This window comes from Macrobrachium nipponense, chromosome 9 (assembly GCF_015104395.2).
Source record: "Macrobrachium nipponense isolate FS-2020 chromosome 9, ASM1510439v2, whole genome shotgun sequence".
Taxonomy (NCBI): Eukaryota; Metazoa; Arthropoda; class Malacostraca; order Decapoda; family Palaemonidae; genus Macrobrachium; species Macrobrachium nipponense.
Genome location: NC_061110.1, coordinates 28,958,553 through 28,973,414, shown reverse-complemented (window position 1 = coordinate 28,973,414; position 14,862 = coordinate 28,958,553). Strand labels below are relative to the sequence as shown.

Genomic DNA, 14,862 nt, shown 5'->3' with positions numbered 1-14,862 from the left:
GTCTCCAGACATATGGTTTGAATTCATGACATCAAACCAGTCATTTATGAGAGATATGAAGTCAGATGTTGGTCTCCAAATTCTGATTGCAATAGACCTTTCTCACCAAGGTAACTAAGAGCATCGGCACATGATTTTGATAGTAACTGCACAGCATACTTGAATCGTTGTCTTTGTTGCCCACTAACACATAAATGCATTTCATTTACTTTGTATGCAAAGCCATATTCTGATTTGCTAGAATTAATCATTTCACGAATACTAGAATCTGATACATACTCCCCATTCTCTAAATAGTAACCAGAATCAAGTAGGTTGTTTCTTACAAGCTTTATAAGATGTAGAACATCAGTAAAGACGAATATTTATTTGTCTATCAGCAGCAGGGTTCTTAAAATAAATTTTATCTTTCAGGGGATCAATACCCAGCTCATTCCACATCTTTATGTTCAACGATCCCATATCACTGACCACTGCAACAACTGCAATACCTATTGCCTCGGCATTCATTATTACAGATAACAAAATCTTCGTCACTTGTGACTGATCAAAGTCATAATATATGGGCTGTTTCCATTTTGCAACAAGAGCTTGTAGCATAACAACCGTTACTTTGTCATGAGGACCGTAGAGGACATCACTTCCCCTGTCTATGCAATATTCACTACTTAAGCACATCTCATCAATGCTCAGAACTGCAAGCCTTTCACTTTGAGAAAATGTGTTAACTTTGGGTCTCAATAAAGATATCACTGAAGCTAAAATCCCAGGTTCACAACAAAGTTTGTGTGATCTCTCTCTCTTTCAATATGCTTGCACAAGGAGAAGGAAGTCCCTTTTTAACCCTTAAATATTTATAACACTTAGGACTCAAACTTCTTAATGTCAAGGCAGAGGCAATATCTTCATTACTCCATTCGCGAACCCTTTCTTTGGTTACAATAGCTTTTATTTGAGTCCTACTAAATAATGGACAACGTTTTCTCGTAGTCCAGTATTTTCCTTTCTAAGCAAAAAATTTTCTTCTTTCAATTTTTTCACTTCATCCCTAAGCTGCTGTAACTCTCTTTTTACCTCCTCTGGAATGACCACAGAAATCACTTCGGAAATAGAAGATTCATCAGCACTATATCCAGGGCACTCAATTGCAGTTTCAGCTGCAATATCAGTCGTAACAAAACCACTGCTGTCTTCATTGCTCATTTGACAAAGTTCTTGCACAGTCTTCTTATCGTTCCGTTTCTTCACTCTTCCTTCTTTTGCAACAGATGATGAGGTTATACGCACTCCTGAAAAAAGGACAAAAACAACATTAGGGAGATATTTTTTATGTTTTATATATTCTATGAGTATATGAATAAGTTTATTTGAAAACACAAATAAATAGGTTATTATGGTTAAAGAAACTGTACTAACCACGTGGGAGATGAAGAGATGGCACAGCATCTTTTTCAATGTTCTCTTTTTCCTACTCGGTTCACAATTTAAAAGGCGTGACTTCATGTCGTCTGCATAATCGTCGGCGACAAAGTGATCTGAACAGATGACTGCATGTTTATGGTTTATTGTATCTGCACGACGGCATGTATTTTTCCACTGTCTAATTAACTCATCGTCCTTTGGAAATCGAAAATATTTCACTCCAGTATCTTTTGTTTTTTATTTAGTATTGGAACAGCCGAAAACAGAACAGTTACTCGGCATTTTCCTTAAAATCAATCCTTAACTAGAGCAGGATGTTAGTGCCCTCAACAGGTATGAGGAAGTGACTGAGAGTGTGAGTCAGCTCAAAGTGAGTGAGCCTCAGAGAGGTTTGGCTCAGGTGACATCCCAGGTCGGTGAGTCATCGGTCCTGAGTACTACCTCGTGAGTGATGGCCCTCCCGTTGTGATACTCAGCTCCTTGACCCACATTCTCTCTCTCTCTCTCTCTCTGCTTTTAAGAATGATTAAAATGATGACGATAGAAAAACGTCAATAATAATAAATTAATAATAATATGATAATACTAATTCCTGAGAGAGAGACCGGACCTCCTCCGCCACCTTGAGTGAGAGCTCCACCACCGAGAGGGAGGACTCAAGCAGAGAGAGAGGGCGGAGGGAGACTCACTCAGTCCCTCCGAGTGAGGGAGGGAGGGAGGTGGGACCTCAATAATGCCAGACCGTTCATCGCTGGAGGAGGAGACCCACTGCACCGGAGGAGGAGGAAGGGAAGGGCGGGGACGCGCGGGAGGAGGAGGAGACTTCCCCAGGAGGAGGCGGGAATCTGGCGGACAAGATGGCGACTGAATGAGGATGTGGGAGAGGAGAGAGACAGAGAGAAGTCTGTATACGTATACACATGGTGTAACACCAGTTTATGCCTTTTGATATAGTGTATTAGATGCGGAGATTCACTGTAATTTCATTACAGTAATTTCGTTGCAGCAATTCCATCGCATAACAAATACATATTAGAGAATTTCAGTGCAAAGTAATTACATTGCAATGCATTACATCTCACGGTAATTTCATCACATAACTATATGTACCATAAGATTAACAAGGGGGAATAAAATCATTTTTTATCAAGTGTTTATTCGAATACTAATACATATTAATAAATGGTAATAAAAAACAACATTGTTTAAAAAAACAAACTAAAATCACACATTTATTTTTATTAAAAATAAATTTACCTATTGCCATCAATATTCAAAAAGACAAATTATGGGCAATACCTCTAAAATAGTCGAGCAATTCTCGGTTTCCATAATCGTTAACGATGCGTTGGATTCTAACGGCACTATCTTTTATATATATATATATATATAGATATATATATATATATATATATATAGACAGAGATATATAATATATGGATATATATATACTATTGTATATAGTATATATATGATATATATATACGAAGATATTTATATATAGAGGATATAACATATATATATATATATGGAGATATATATATATAGATATATATATATAAGATATAGACTAGAATAATATATGTATAGATATATCGAGATATATAGATATTATATATATATAACGAGAGATATATACAAGGATAGATAGACATATCGATATATAGACACATATATACATATATATATAGATATATATATATATTATATATATATATATATAGGATATATATTATATATATAGATATATATATATACATATAGAATATATATATATATACTATATACATATATATATATATAGAATTATATATTATATACATATATATATAATATATATATATAGATATATATATATATAGATAAGAATATATATATATATATAATATATATATATATATATATATATATATATATTTACAGCGAGGAATGTATGTACCAGAGACATACTGTTCCATTCTTGCTTCATTTCTTGATTGCCCTTTTTTCAAAATATCTAGAAACTTCCAAATAGTAGGATGTGATGCGGCAACCAATTCGCTGAATGAACGATGCCAACCTTCAACAACAACTGCCTGGCAGCGTCGAAGCAACTCCATCAAATATGATCAAATCGAGGAGGTCGACTTCCTGTTGGCTCTAAGGTTTCTAGTTCTAGTAAAAGCTTCTCGTAACTCTTTTCGGTTTGCTTAGCCATTAAAACATAAACAAGAGGCAAAACATATCGCCATTCATTATGCCGTGATTAGCGTACAGCTGTCTGAATAAAGGGGGTGTTGTTTGGAAAGTACCATCTGCATCCCATTTATCTGCACTGGCTAATACCTGTCAATTTCTTTGAGTTGAAAATATAATAATTCGGTCTAGTCCATCATTGCTGTCAAAAAGAAGAAAGGGTTCATTTGCGTGTGTTACCGTGTAGTCTGGAGGTATATTTAACTGGAATAAAGATGCAGGTTTCGCAGGGACTTGATCACATTTCCAAATGGTATTTTCACCAGTTGTTCTCTCTCTCACAAATAGACTACCATTATCAATGAGCTTTTTCTTATTTCTAGAGCTTAAGACATATTGAAGAGCCATTTTGAGGGTTAAAACTAAAACTGAATAAAACTGTAGGTAACAATTTCTTATATAGGAAAAGTAGTAGACGTGGCTTGAGCAAAAAGAAGGTTGTTTAGAAATAATAAACTATCGGCCTATTGAACTATTGCTCTGAAATTACCTTGCGATGGGCAAAAATCAGGTTGTTTAGAACTATTGAACTATTGCTCTTAAATTACCTTGTGATGGGCAAAAAGTATAGGTTGTTTAGAACTATTGAACTATTGCTCTGAAATTACCGTGAGATGTAATGCATTGCAATGTAATTACTTTGCACTGAACTTCTCTAAAATGAAATTATTGCAATGAAATTACCGGACTCCATATATATATATATATATATATTTATATATATATAGATATATATATATATATATATATATATATATATATATATATCTATATATATATATTATATATATATATATATTATATATATATATATATATATATATATATATATATTTACATATATATATATACGCAAATTCAATGAAAGTGAAACTTATAAAAGACAATATATTGTCTCAAAGCGTTTCAGATTTTGACGCACTTAAAGTGTCCTTGAAGAGAGAGAGAGAGAGAGAGAGAGAGATGCAAAAGCCAACTATATTGATACTAACCTAATCCCGGTCTGAATCGAGAGAATCCCGGATTTTTTCTTCAAATCTCAGACTAATGAAATGACAAGTGGGCGTGGCCGAGACTCGGAGCTGTCAAACTTGCAAACAGCTGATTTAAGATTGATTGGAAAGCTTTCCTTTCGATTCTGATAAAAGACACGGAGCTGTACGAATGCAAAAGGGGTGCCTTCAACATGCGCTCGCACGCGTTTGCATACGTGTGCAAATGTCCCATTCCTGTCACCAAGCATCCATAGATCCTATCCACGGAGAAATTGGGGCGGAAACATGGTCAATGTTGTTGTTGTTACTATTCGGAAGATGAACCCTGTTCATATGGAACAAGCCCCATAGATCCTATTCTCGGAGAACCTTCGCTACCCAGAAATACGATGTAAATGACACCAAATAAATCGAATTTGACGAATTTTGCCCTGGAACCAAGAACTAACGGTTACCTGCCCAGCCACTAGGGGACTACGGTGGTCAACTTTGTTATGCTCATTTATCTATTTTCGTATATGTATATAACCGGAAGTTCTTGGTTCCAGCGCAAAATTCGTAAAATTCGACTTATTTGTTGTCATTTACATCGTATTTCTGGGTAGCAAAGGGATTTTGTATTAATACTGTATATCCTTTCGTACTGGCAGATTTGACTTTCAAGAGTTCAAATAATAATGATAAAAAAAAAAAAATCTCGTAAATAACTGGATGTCTTTAACATGAATTAGATAAGAAAATCGTGGCTTTAATACCATCGTACGAAGAATTGACTAAGGAAAATGCTATAAAGTATGAGTTAGGACGGTCTAAAAGGAGTGCCCACCGTTGTGTTGACGCTATATACGAATATGACGTGTTTTAAGTAAAGCATCACTACATTAACTAGTAATGTTAAGCTTGCATGGTTGGGTTGGGTTTCTACCTGAGAACGCTGGAACGAAAAAATAAGAAACAAAAGTATTTGTGCTCGTGTGTGTTCCAGAAAAGATTTGAAGCAGTAACCTTATTACCTTCCAAAATCAAGTGTTTGCAATTTTAATGATTGACTACAAAGCTGGGATGTATTCTGCGACTTAGTATTTAGTAAAGAATTCCTCGTCTTGATAGCAGTTAAAGGGGAATATTCTGTGACTTAAACCTAAATGGAATTTTAAACGAGAACAACAAGCGTATGCCTGTGTCCAGGTCATAGAAGGTATTATTTGTTGTAAACTGTGATTAGACCCCTTGCAACATTTATAGGTTTTAGCCTTCGAAAATAAAGTAATTCATTAAATAACCTCTCGCATAGTATATCAAAGTGCTTGAACAAGTTCCACATAATTTTGATCAGTACACCGAAGCCGAATCGAGGTAAATATATATATCGTGAGATGTTAATAGATGGTGCATAACTATGGTGCTGCAATTCACTTTTGAGGAAGAAATAATATTCTTGAAAGGCGAGAGTAGCCATTCTATGGTCTTGGAAACCTAAAGTGATTATTATTTTTTATCATTGATCATATTAGCCGTAAAAGTTTTTTCCCGTTTAGAATAATTATGCGTACTAATGTTACTTTCAGGATACATAAATGTATCTGAATTTGATGCATTTCTGCAATTATGACAAATTGAAAGAGGAGTTTGATTCATTTACTTGGATTAAGTCCTTTTTCCCTAAGCTTCAAATACCATAAAAATACAAGATATTTATTCATTATCAGCTCGACAGGAAATGTAATATCTTGAAGAATTTCCCACCTGACCACATCGAAGCTTTTCAGTTACTTATGTTTGAAACTGTTCCACACTTGTTCCTCTTGATCGCTGCTGCTGCTGCTGCTGCGTTGCTTATGTGAAAATAAGAAAGTAACAGATGGTGAATTCAGTATTAGTAATGATTTTTAACTTACTTTATTTTGAAAGTCTGTTGTATTTTTTAACACTAACGATATTAGATATACTTATTTGTCTTAACCTGGATATTAGTTAGTTTTACATTTAAATCGACGTAGCCTTCATACCAGATGAATGACTACTTTCTCCGAAGGACAGTCACTCTTAGCCGAAGGAACTTCCTCATTTGAAATTGTAAAGACAACGATGTTAGTTTCCATTACACTGAGAAATCCTCTACGGTTTACTGTTGTAACTGGAACGACGCTTAGATTAGGGATACGAGTGACTTATGAATTTGATGCAGACAGAATTTTTTCATTAATAGCTTTAGATATTGACGTATATAAAAAAATAAATTTCCTCAAATACCCAACTCGTATGTGGTCTTTGTACATTTTTAGGCCAGACTTGTGTGTATTTCAATTTCATTTTACTAGTCGTTATATATACATAAAGGTGACGTTAATTAACGCATAAAGACAAATCTGGCGCCAATTAACGTAAGTCTAGTTTCCGACAAAGTTTACCGCCATAATTACATCTATTGACTTGGCAGGTTATTCTCGTCTGTCCTGCTCGAGACGAGCTGGACGTATTAAGTGTTAATGGCTGCCGCCAAGCCTTGAAGGGTTTGACAACAAAAAATGTAATCATTTCGGGGTCATTTACATCCTACGAGACTTTAGGAACCAAAGGTGTTCGGCTTCTGCTCTGTATTTCACTTCCTATTGGCAGAGTTGGTGCCAAATGTTCAAATAGTGAGATTGAAAGTCATGTAAACAGTGATTGGATATCTACGGCCTTATGGTGTGATAGTTCCTGAGGGTCCTCGAGACAAAGGCAAATGCAACTTTGATTCCTGTATTAACTTCGTCATAGATCAGATAAATGTGATTATTGGACTATTATTGTGTTAAGGTGTCTACCGAGGAAAAGGACTGTAGAATATAACTGGAGAGAGGTCGAAAGGTATGCCTGCTGCTGTTTATGTTGACGGTATCCATATGTCAATTCCGTGTTTCAAGCGTCGTTTCATTAACTTGCAATACACGCAGCAGGCCCTCGTCCTTTTTCAGAATAAGATGCTTCTTATATTTTATTTCATATAATTGTCTTTTATTGTAACTCCTACAGAATAGGAAAGTCTGTACTTCTTTTTTTGAATTTGCTTTCTTCTTGTACGACCCTCATCACTTCAGGCGGTCTCGTTGAATAGCCTTGGTATATACGTGCACAATGTGCAAATGCAATTTGTTCTAGGTTCAAATAGCCTAAGTATATGCTTCACTTGCATGTTTGATCACGGTATACATGAAAGACCTAAAAAAAACTTCTTAAGCAGTTTCTCGTATGTGCAGAGTTCGTTACTTTGCTTAGTTAATTTTGTTGCTGTTTTGTGATTTGACAATTGCAGCCTGGTCTGTGACATGGTACTTTTTAATATTTGGTAAGAATTTGATCTTATTAATAGCAGTTGCTCAAGGGGAGTATTCCTTGACTTAAATAAATGGAATTTTAAACCAAGGTGTAAGTGAGGCAATCCACGTGGAAAGAGAGCCATTTGTTGAAATAATTTTTTAGGCTTTGGCAATCAAAGGTTAACTGAAGAAGTAGTATTCCTCTTCTATCTGGGATCATGTCTTTGCTGTGATCTGAAGTTCCTCCTGTGGCGACTATAATGCTATTTAGGAAGAATTTTCTTACATTTGGCGGCAGTCAAAACTGACCTCACTGAATATTTTGCGATTGTTATTACAGTAAAGCATTTATCAAGAAAAATGGCAGTGGAAATTTGCTGTGGACAGTGGAAAAGGAGCGGCTTTTGCTCATGTTGATGAAATATATGTAAATTAACATTTATAGTTCCCCTGTTATACATTATGTAGGTAAATCTGGTGGTCTAGTGTGTATACATTCAGGGGTGGGGGGGCCTTTGTCTATGGAAGAGTAATATAACTTTAAAATGTGTTTTTATTCATCTTGATTACCTGCAAGTCAGGGAACGAATTTGTTGTACGGAGCGGGTGAGTTAAAATCTTGATTTGGGGGGGGGGGGGGGGGGGGGGGGCGGGCGGTGTCGGAAATAGGATGCCTAAAACGGATGCATAAGCCAGCGTTAAATAGTGTTTTTTTAATACTGTATCAATCAAAATTTAGTTTATCGTGATGCTTTACGTAAGAGAATCCAACTGGAATTTTAGTTGGCTTTCAGTTAACGTTTGTTCTTTGTTTTAAGGCTTTAGTGTGATACAGATTTCACAATCGTTCATGCGTAGCTATCCAGAAATTCCGATCATGTTTCGGCTCGATTGTGGAAGTCGAACCTTCAAAAACACTATGTACACTATATAATACAAAAGACTTCAAACTTTGAAATAGTACAAATTCCTAACAGTGAAAATCTTAGACCTATGTATCCAAAAGCTCACAGGTTAAATGAATAATTAGGTTATCTTTTACTAGATCATACCGGATGAATTCCAGCAAAATATAAGTTAAATGCACTGTCTCAGTTAATTCGTTAATGCAACCTGGTTAATTAATTCATTGCTATTCGTAAAGTTCCTTATAGAATGATGTGTGACGCCAGTTTTAGTAGCCACCAATCAATCAGTCAATTATAGAATGCTGATTTCTGCTCATCTTGGTTTCGTTGACTGATGAGGAACGGTTACCAAGGGCATATTTACAGTGACAGTCTGGCACTATAGGGTGGTGAATGTTGTATGAGCTCTACCTGCTGGAACAGTATCATTTTGAATAGTACCCGAGTGTGAAGTTGACTTCAGAAAATGAAACCATAAACTGGGGACCTATAGATGTAGAAGGAACATTCAGTACAGATATAGATGAACTCTGGCAACCATTTTTAATTCATTTACAGCTTCGAGTACTATTTGAGATAGAAGGAATTACAACACTCAATTGCATTACGGGAATAAGTCTAGATACTAATTTAGGAATTATTTTAGTCCAAGCTTTTGGATTTCACGGTTACCGATAGTTGCCTCATACACACATGCATTTTGGGTAAACGGACGTGTTTATATGCATAAACTAAGGACGAATAAAGGTGATATTATATATTTTAGGAAGTTATTGTTAATAAAGGCATATTCCTACACTTCACGTGTTGAGTGAAGGTACTAATCATATTCTTGCGAGGAGGCAAATAATAAATGAATTTTTATTTGTCCTTAAAATGGGTGAGACGTCGATTGGAATATTATTGGTAATGTTTGTTACTGATTTTCTATAACCTATTAAGTCGAAGGTGACATTTAAGGTTTGATCAAAGGCTGACCAGCTTTCGTTCATGGGACCAGGCTCCATTTCTGTCACACGGACAAAAATATGTCAGTGAAGTCTACATAGTCCTAGTCTTTAGGGTCAAGATTCTGAGCATATTAGATTTAACATCAAAAGAAAAAGGGTGGGGCGGTGGGGACTGGCTGCCAACCAAAGGAGAGAGACCTTAAGAAAACGTTTGATTATAGAGTGTGTGAGATCATTGACGTAGGTTGCGGTGTGAATGGGAAATGCTGTACACAGTTTGATTTCATTAGATTAAATTCTAGTCGATATAAACGCCGTTAAATCTTGACGTACAGCATTTTAACAATGTCTTGTCACAGCATTTTTAAAAGGAAATTGGCGCACTGCTTTCCAGTCTCTTAGAATCTGTCAGTCTCGTTCAGCATCAGGAACTGGCAATATAACAGAATAGATAATCAGTTGCATCAGGCATTACTGAATGCCATTCAAACATTTCTGATGTTACACTACACTGCAACCGCTTCCATACCTTTTGCTGTACCTCCGTTCGTATTCTCTCTCTTCGATCTTACTTTCCTTAACCCTATTCTAATCAGTGTTTCATATTGCAACTCCTTTTTTAAGGGTCTCCTCCAATGACACCTGTCAGACATTGTCCCTCTCAGTTTTCCTGTGGGCGCTGAATGATCTCGTCATCATAGGTCCCAGCGCTTGGCCTTCGGCCTAAATTGTATATAATAGTGCTTGAGGAATTGAATGGTGCAATTCCTTTGTAGTTTAGGCCTATCCTATTGTCCCAAAGATCACGTAATTACTTGAGGAATTAACGGGTGTAATTCTCTTTTAGTTTCTTGTCCATCTATAATTATTTGCATCAAACATTTTTTTCATTATATGTGATTAATGTAGATTTTTATATATATATTTTTTTTTTTTTTACAGACTGAGCTTCACTTCAGGGCCCATTTCGAATCAAGCCATGTCGTTTCAGTACATCCACAAAGAAAGTTGATACAACTCATTATTATTATTATTATTATTATTATTATTATTATTATTATTATTATTATTATTATTATTATTATTATTATTACATAGATCATTCAAATCATTCGATTACTGAATAAAACAGAAAAAACCGTCATTGAATTGATTACTGGCGCTAAATCCAAATAGAGAATTTAATAAATCGCTAAAGCCAGTCCCTTAACACACACACACACACACACAGAGAGAGAGAGAGAGAGAGAAGAGAGAGAGAGAGAGAGAGAGAATGTCCCTCAACAAAGTGAAATCTGATATGCGCTCCATTGTTGCCAATTCGTCGTCTTGAAAGAATCCACTGTCGGTGAGAAATTCGTCTCCGGAAGAATCATTGTCGTCAGTCCGCCTCTAGGAACCATTTGGAAAGCTATAAGAAAAAAAGATTTGATTTAGTATCTTGTTTTGTAGCCAGTTAATATCGATAATCCGTAAGTAAATCAATAAGTAAATCGAGAAATTTTAAGTAAACCGATGACACCCTTTTGAGATTCATAATTGCGAAATCAACGGGGTATATCTGAGGTAGCTTTTGTTTTATAGGAATTATGACGAAATGTCGAGTCATTTATATCTGTGATTTAATAATTAAGAGAATTTCAAATCAAGTGCCCATCAATATGACGCAAAGATGACATTTCCAATTATGAAACTCGTAATTGTTTGAAGAAATCAGTTTTAGCGTTTAAATGGCTTTTATGGAGACGAACTGCTTTTGTATCAAGTTGGCTGTATGGATGTACTGAAACGATTTCAGTTTGTACCAAAACGACTGAGGAGGAGGAGTAGGAACAACAACAACAACGGCTGAGGAGGGGGGGGGGGACCACTTGGAACCACCTGAAGCCTAAATACGTCAGCTGACGTCGAGGTTAAATGCTATTCAACATTCATGACAGGAGTCGACAACTGAACTCGGTAAGTTTCTTTTCGCTTACTCGGGGAGTAGTCCTACAGACTACGTTGTTGTTGTTGTTGTTACAGTTGTTGTTGCTGCTGGTCTTGTAGGGTGGGGGGAGGGTGTGTTGTGGTTAGGACAGCCCTATGGAGGAACCTAAAAAAGGTGTTTCGCGTTGAGTTAAAGATACAGGAATTTTAGAATAGGATATTTATGATTTATTTATGAGAATGAAAACGTAAAAAATAAATAACGAGCATGTTAAACAATGCTGAAAAATAATTTCTGATAAAATGAAGCGTATTTTTAATCTCCGTTGGTGAAACAGCACGCTATTTCGTTTAGTTAGAAGGTGAAAAGTATCCTGTCGGTCGCTCAACGTTGGAGACGAGTTTGCAAAAACATTTCGCATTCGGTCAAAAAAACATTTTTCCCGTAATCACTACGGTTACTGTAGGCCTTATGCATACTTAATATTATATCAGTGCATGAATATGTAAGTAGGAATAGGTCAACAAATTGACACAGGATTGGTCTGAATTATTTTTACCAGAATCTTAAATATACAATGATAGGATCAGGGACCTTCTTGTTAAACCCAGATTTCATTCTGAATAGTACTAGGTTTGTCGTACTAATTATATTTTATGTAATCATTCATCCTGTGCTTCTCATTTGTCCACAATATCTGTGTATGCAAAGTGAACTAGGTAGGATGTCAACTTGTTTCTGTCGGTAATTGTGTTGTTCCTTGTTAAGGCGTCCACTCTGCCATTCGTTGCTTGATAGACAAGGGCTATATAGAGGAGACCAGAGGCTCCCAGTATGTCGTTGTTATGACAGCATCTCAGTATTATTATTATTATTAATTATTATTATTATTATTATTATTATTTTGTTAAAAATAAATATTATATTATATTATTATATTATTATTTAGAACTTAAGCATTATGTCTGGCAGAAAGTAGAAGGCTATTTGTTGTCATAACCTGGTTGTTAGTTTGGTCGGAGAATAAACCTTTAGTAAATGGACATAGGCCTAATGGCAAGGCCATCGCCGCCTCCTACGAAGTACAGATAACAACATCACTGTCGCACTGATTTGCACGTGAAGTCACGAATAATCATTTTCTATATGGAAAGGTCTTCAAAAGTGACTGATCTCTTGCTCAGGTCAACTTGATTGAAGTTGGTGTATGCAGTACGTTGAGAAATCTTTTGGAATAGGCCGGGAATGAGTTTTGACTGGAACAACTTGAATATCATGTCAGTACCCTGTGGGTTTGATCCATATGAATAAGGGTTTATTTTAATAATAATAATAATAATAATAATAATAATAATAATAATAATAATAATAATAATAATAATAATAATAATAATAATATAAATGGGTCAATTCATTCATGTTCTGATATTTTTCAACAAGCATGTATAAAGCAAACAAAGATTTTTGAAAAAAATAGGTATTGCAAAATGGTAACTGAATTTCTGCTCTCGTCTCGCACTCAAAGTTTCAGGTTAAACTAAGTAATATTGAGTTTAGAATTTAACTTTACTTAAGTGATGCCTTATGTACGGTAGAATGTTTTAGTTTCGATGTTCCTATTGATGATAATCTCATGTTATTTATGAGATTAAAATGGGGTTCATAAACTTCGTCGCTTTGTTACTTACGAGATTTGTCGAAGGTCATTGGCCCATGGAATAATCCCTCGACTTTGAGGTCTCTCTCTCTCTCTCTCTCTCTCTCTCTCTCTCTCTCTCTCTCTCTCTCTCCTACCAAAGCTAGAATTATGGTGTTGATTTTGATTCTATTTACTTTTAGTTTTTTTTTCCATTGTGAAATTGTATGTAATATAAGAACTTTTGAAGGTTGCAAGAGAAAATACTAAGTTACTTGAGAACCTGAAAAGGGAATAAATAAATAAATAAATTAATAGATAAATGAATATATGAATAAATAAAAATATAAATTGATAAATTAATTAATTAATAAGTAAGTAAATAAATGAATCATTGAAACAAGTCGACAAGTGATGGGATCTAATGTCAATTTTCCTTGAAATACTTTCCCCATCTGTACTGGCTTCAATGCGTGCTGCCACCACCAACCAGCATTGTTCGTTTTCTTTGCGTACAGACCTTGGTGGTGGTATGTAGTACCTTAACCCTTGAACTGAATTACTCCTATTGCAACCCTTTCCCATTATGAAATGGGGCAATAAAAAGAGTTGAGAGAGAGAGAGAGAGAGAGAGAGAGAGAGAGAGAGAGAGAGAGAGAGAGAGAGAGATAAGCTGATTACTGCGAATTGTTTTACAACTAGTGGGTATACGAATGCAAGCGAACTGGTCTCTCACAGGTGACTTTTTTCTGAGGCCAAGAAATACGTTGTTAGGAGAGCAGCACTATTCCTGAATGGACTAACAATACTATTGATGTGACTATTTCTTTCAATTGTTCTATTCTAAAGCTTTGAAAGGCATCAGTAGGAGACAAGGACTATTATTTAAACCACGGATACTATGCATGTGACTATTTCATTCCATTTTTCTTTGGTAATGTTTTAAGATGCCTTGTCAGGGGAGCAGCAATATTCCTGAAATCACTTATACAGCATATTTTCATTTTTGGTTTGGTCAAGATTACAAAGGCATTGTCAGAAGGGAATTACTTTTGCTTGTAAAGTTCCTTTTTATTTTTTGGTTTTGCAAACCCTAAAAATGTATTGTTAGGCAAGCAATACTGTTCCTGAAACTATTAATATTATAGCTATTACTATCTTAATGTCCGTTTTTCTATTTTATTCATAGTTTCCTGTTTTAACTTATTCTTTGATCACACCATAGTCACTGGTAATTACTGACACTACAATGGAAACTTGTTAACAGTCAAATTATTTTTAGTTGAATTAATCTTCCATATATAAAATGATTTAAAATTAATGTTTAAATTATTAATTTCCAGTGTAATATTCATTACCTAGAAAATGATTACCTAAGCGTCATTGTTCTTTATGAAAATGCTGAACTAAGCGGTACTTATAAGAATACTTGATTGATTAGTATACTGTGCAATTACTCAGAGAATGAAAATAAGTATCATTAC

At 35.2% G+C, this 14,862-nt stretch overlaps 1 protein-coding gene across 7 annotated transcripts in view; it reads right to left on the bottom strand.

The window, feature by feature from the left end:
* Window positions 1-14,862, bottom strand: part of LOC135218373 (calcium-activated chloride channel regulator 1-like) — a 376,124-nt gene that overhangs the window by 307,835 nt on the left and 53,427 nt on the right. The window lies entirely within an intron of this gene.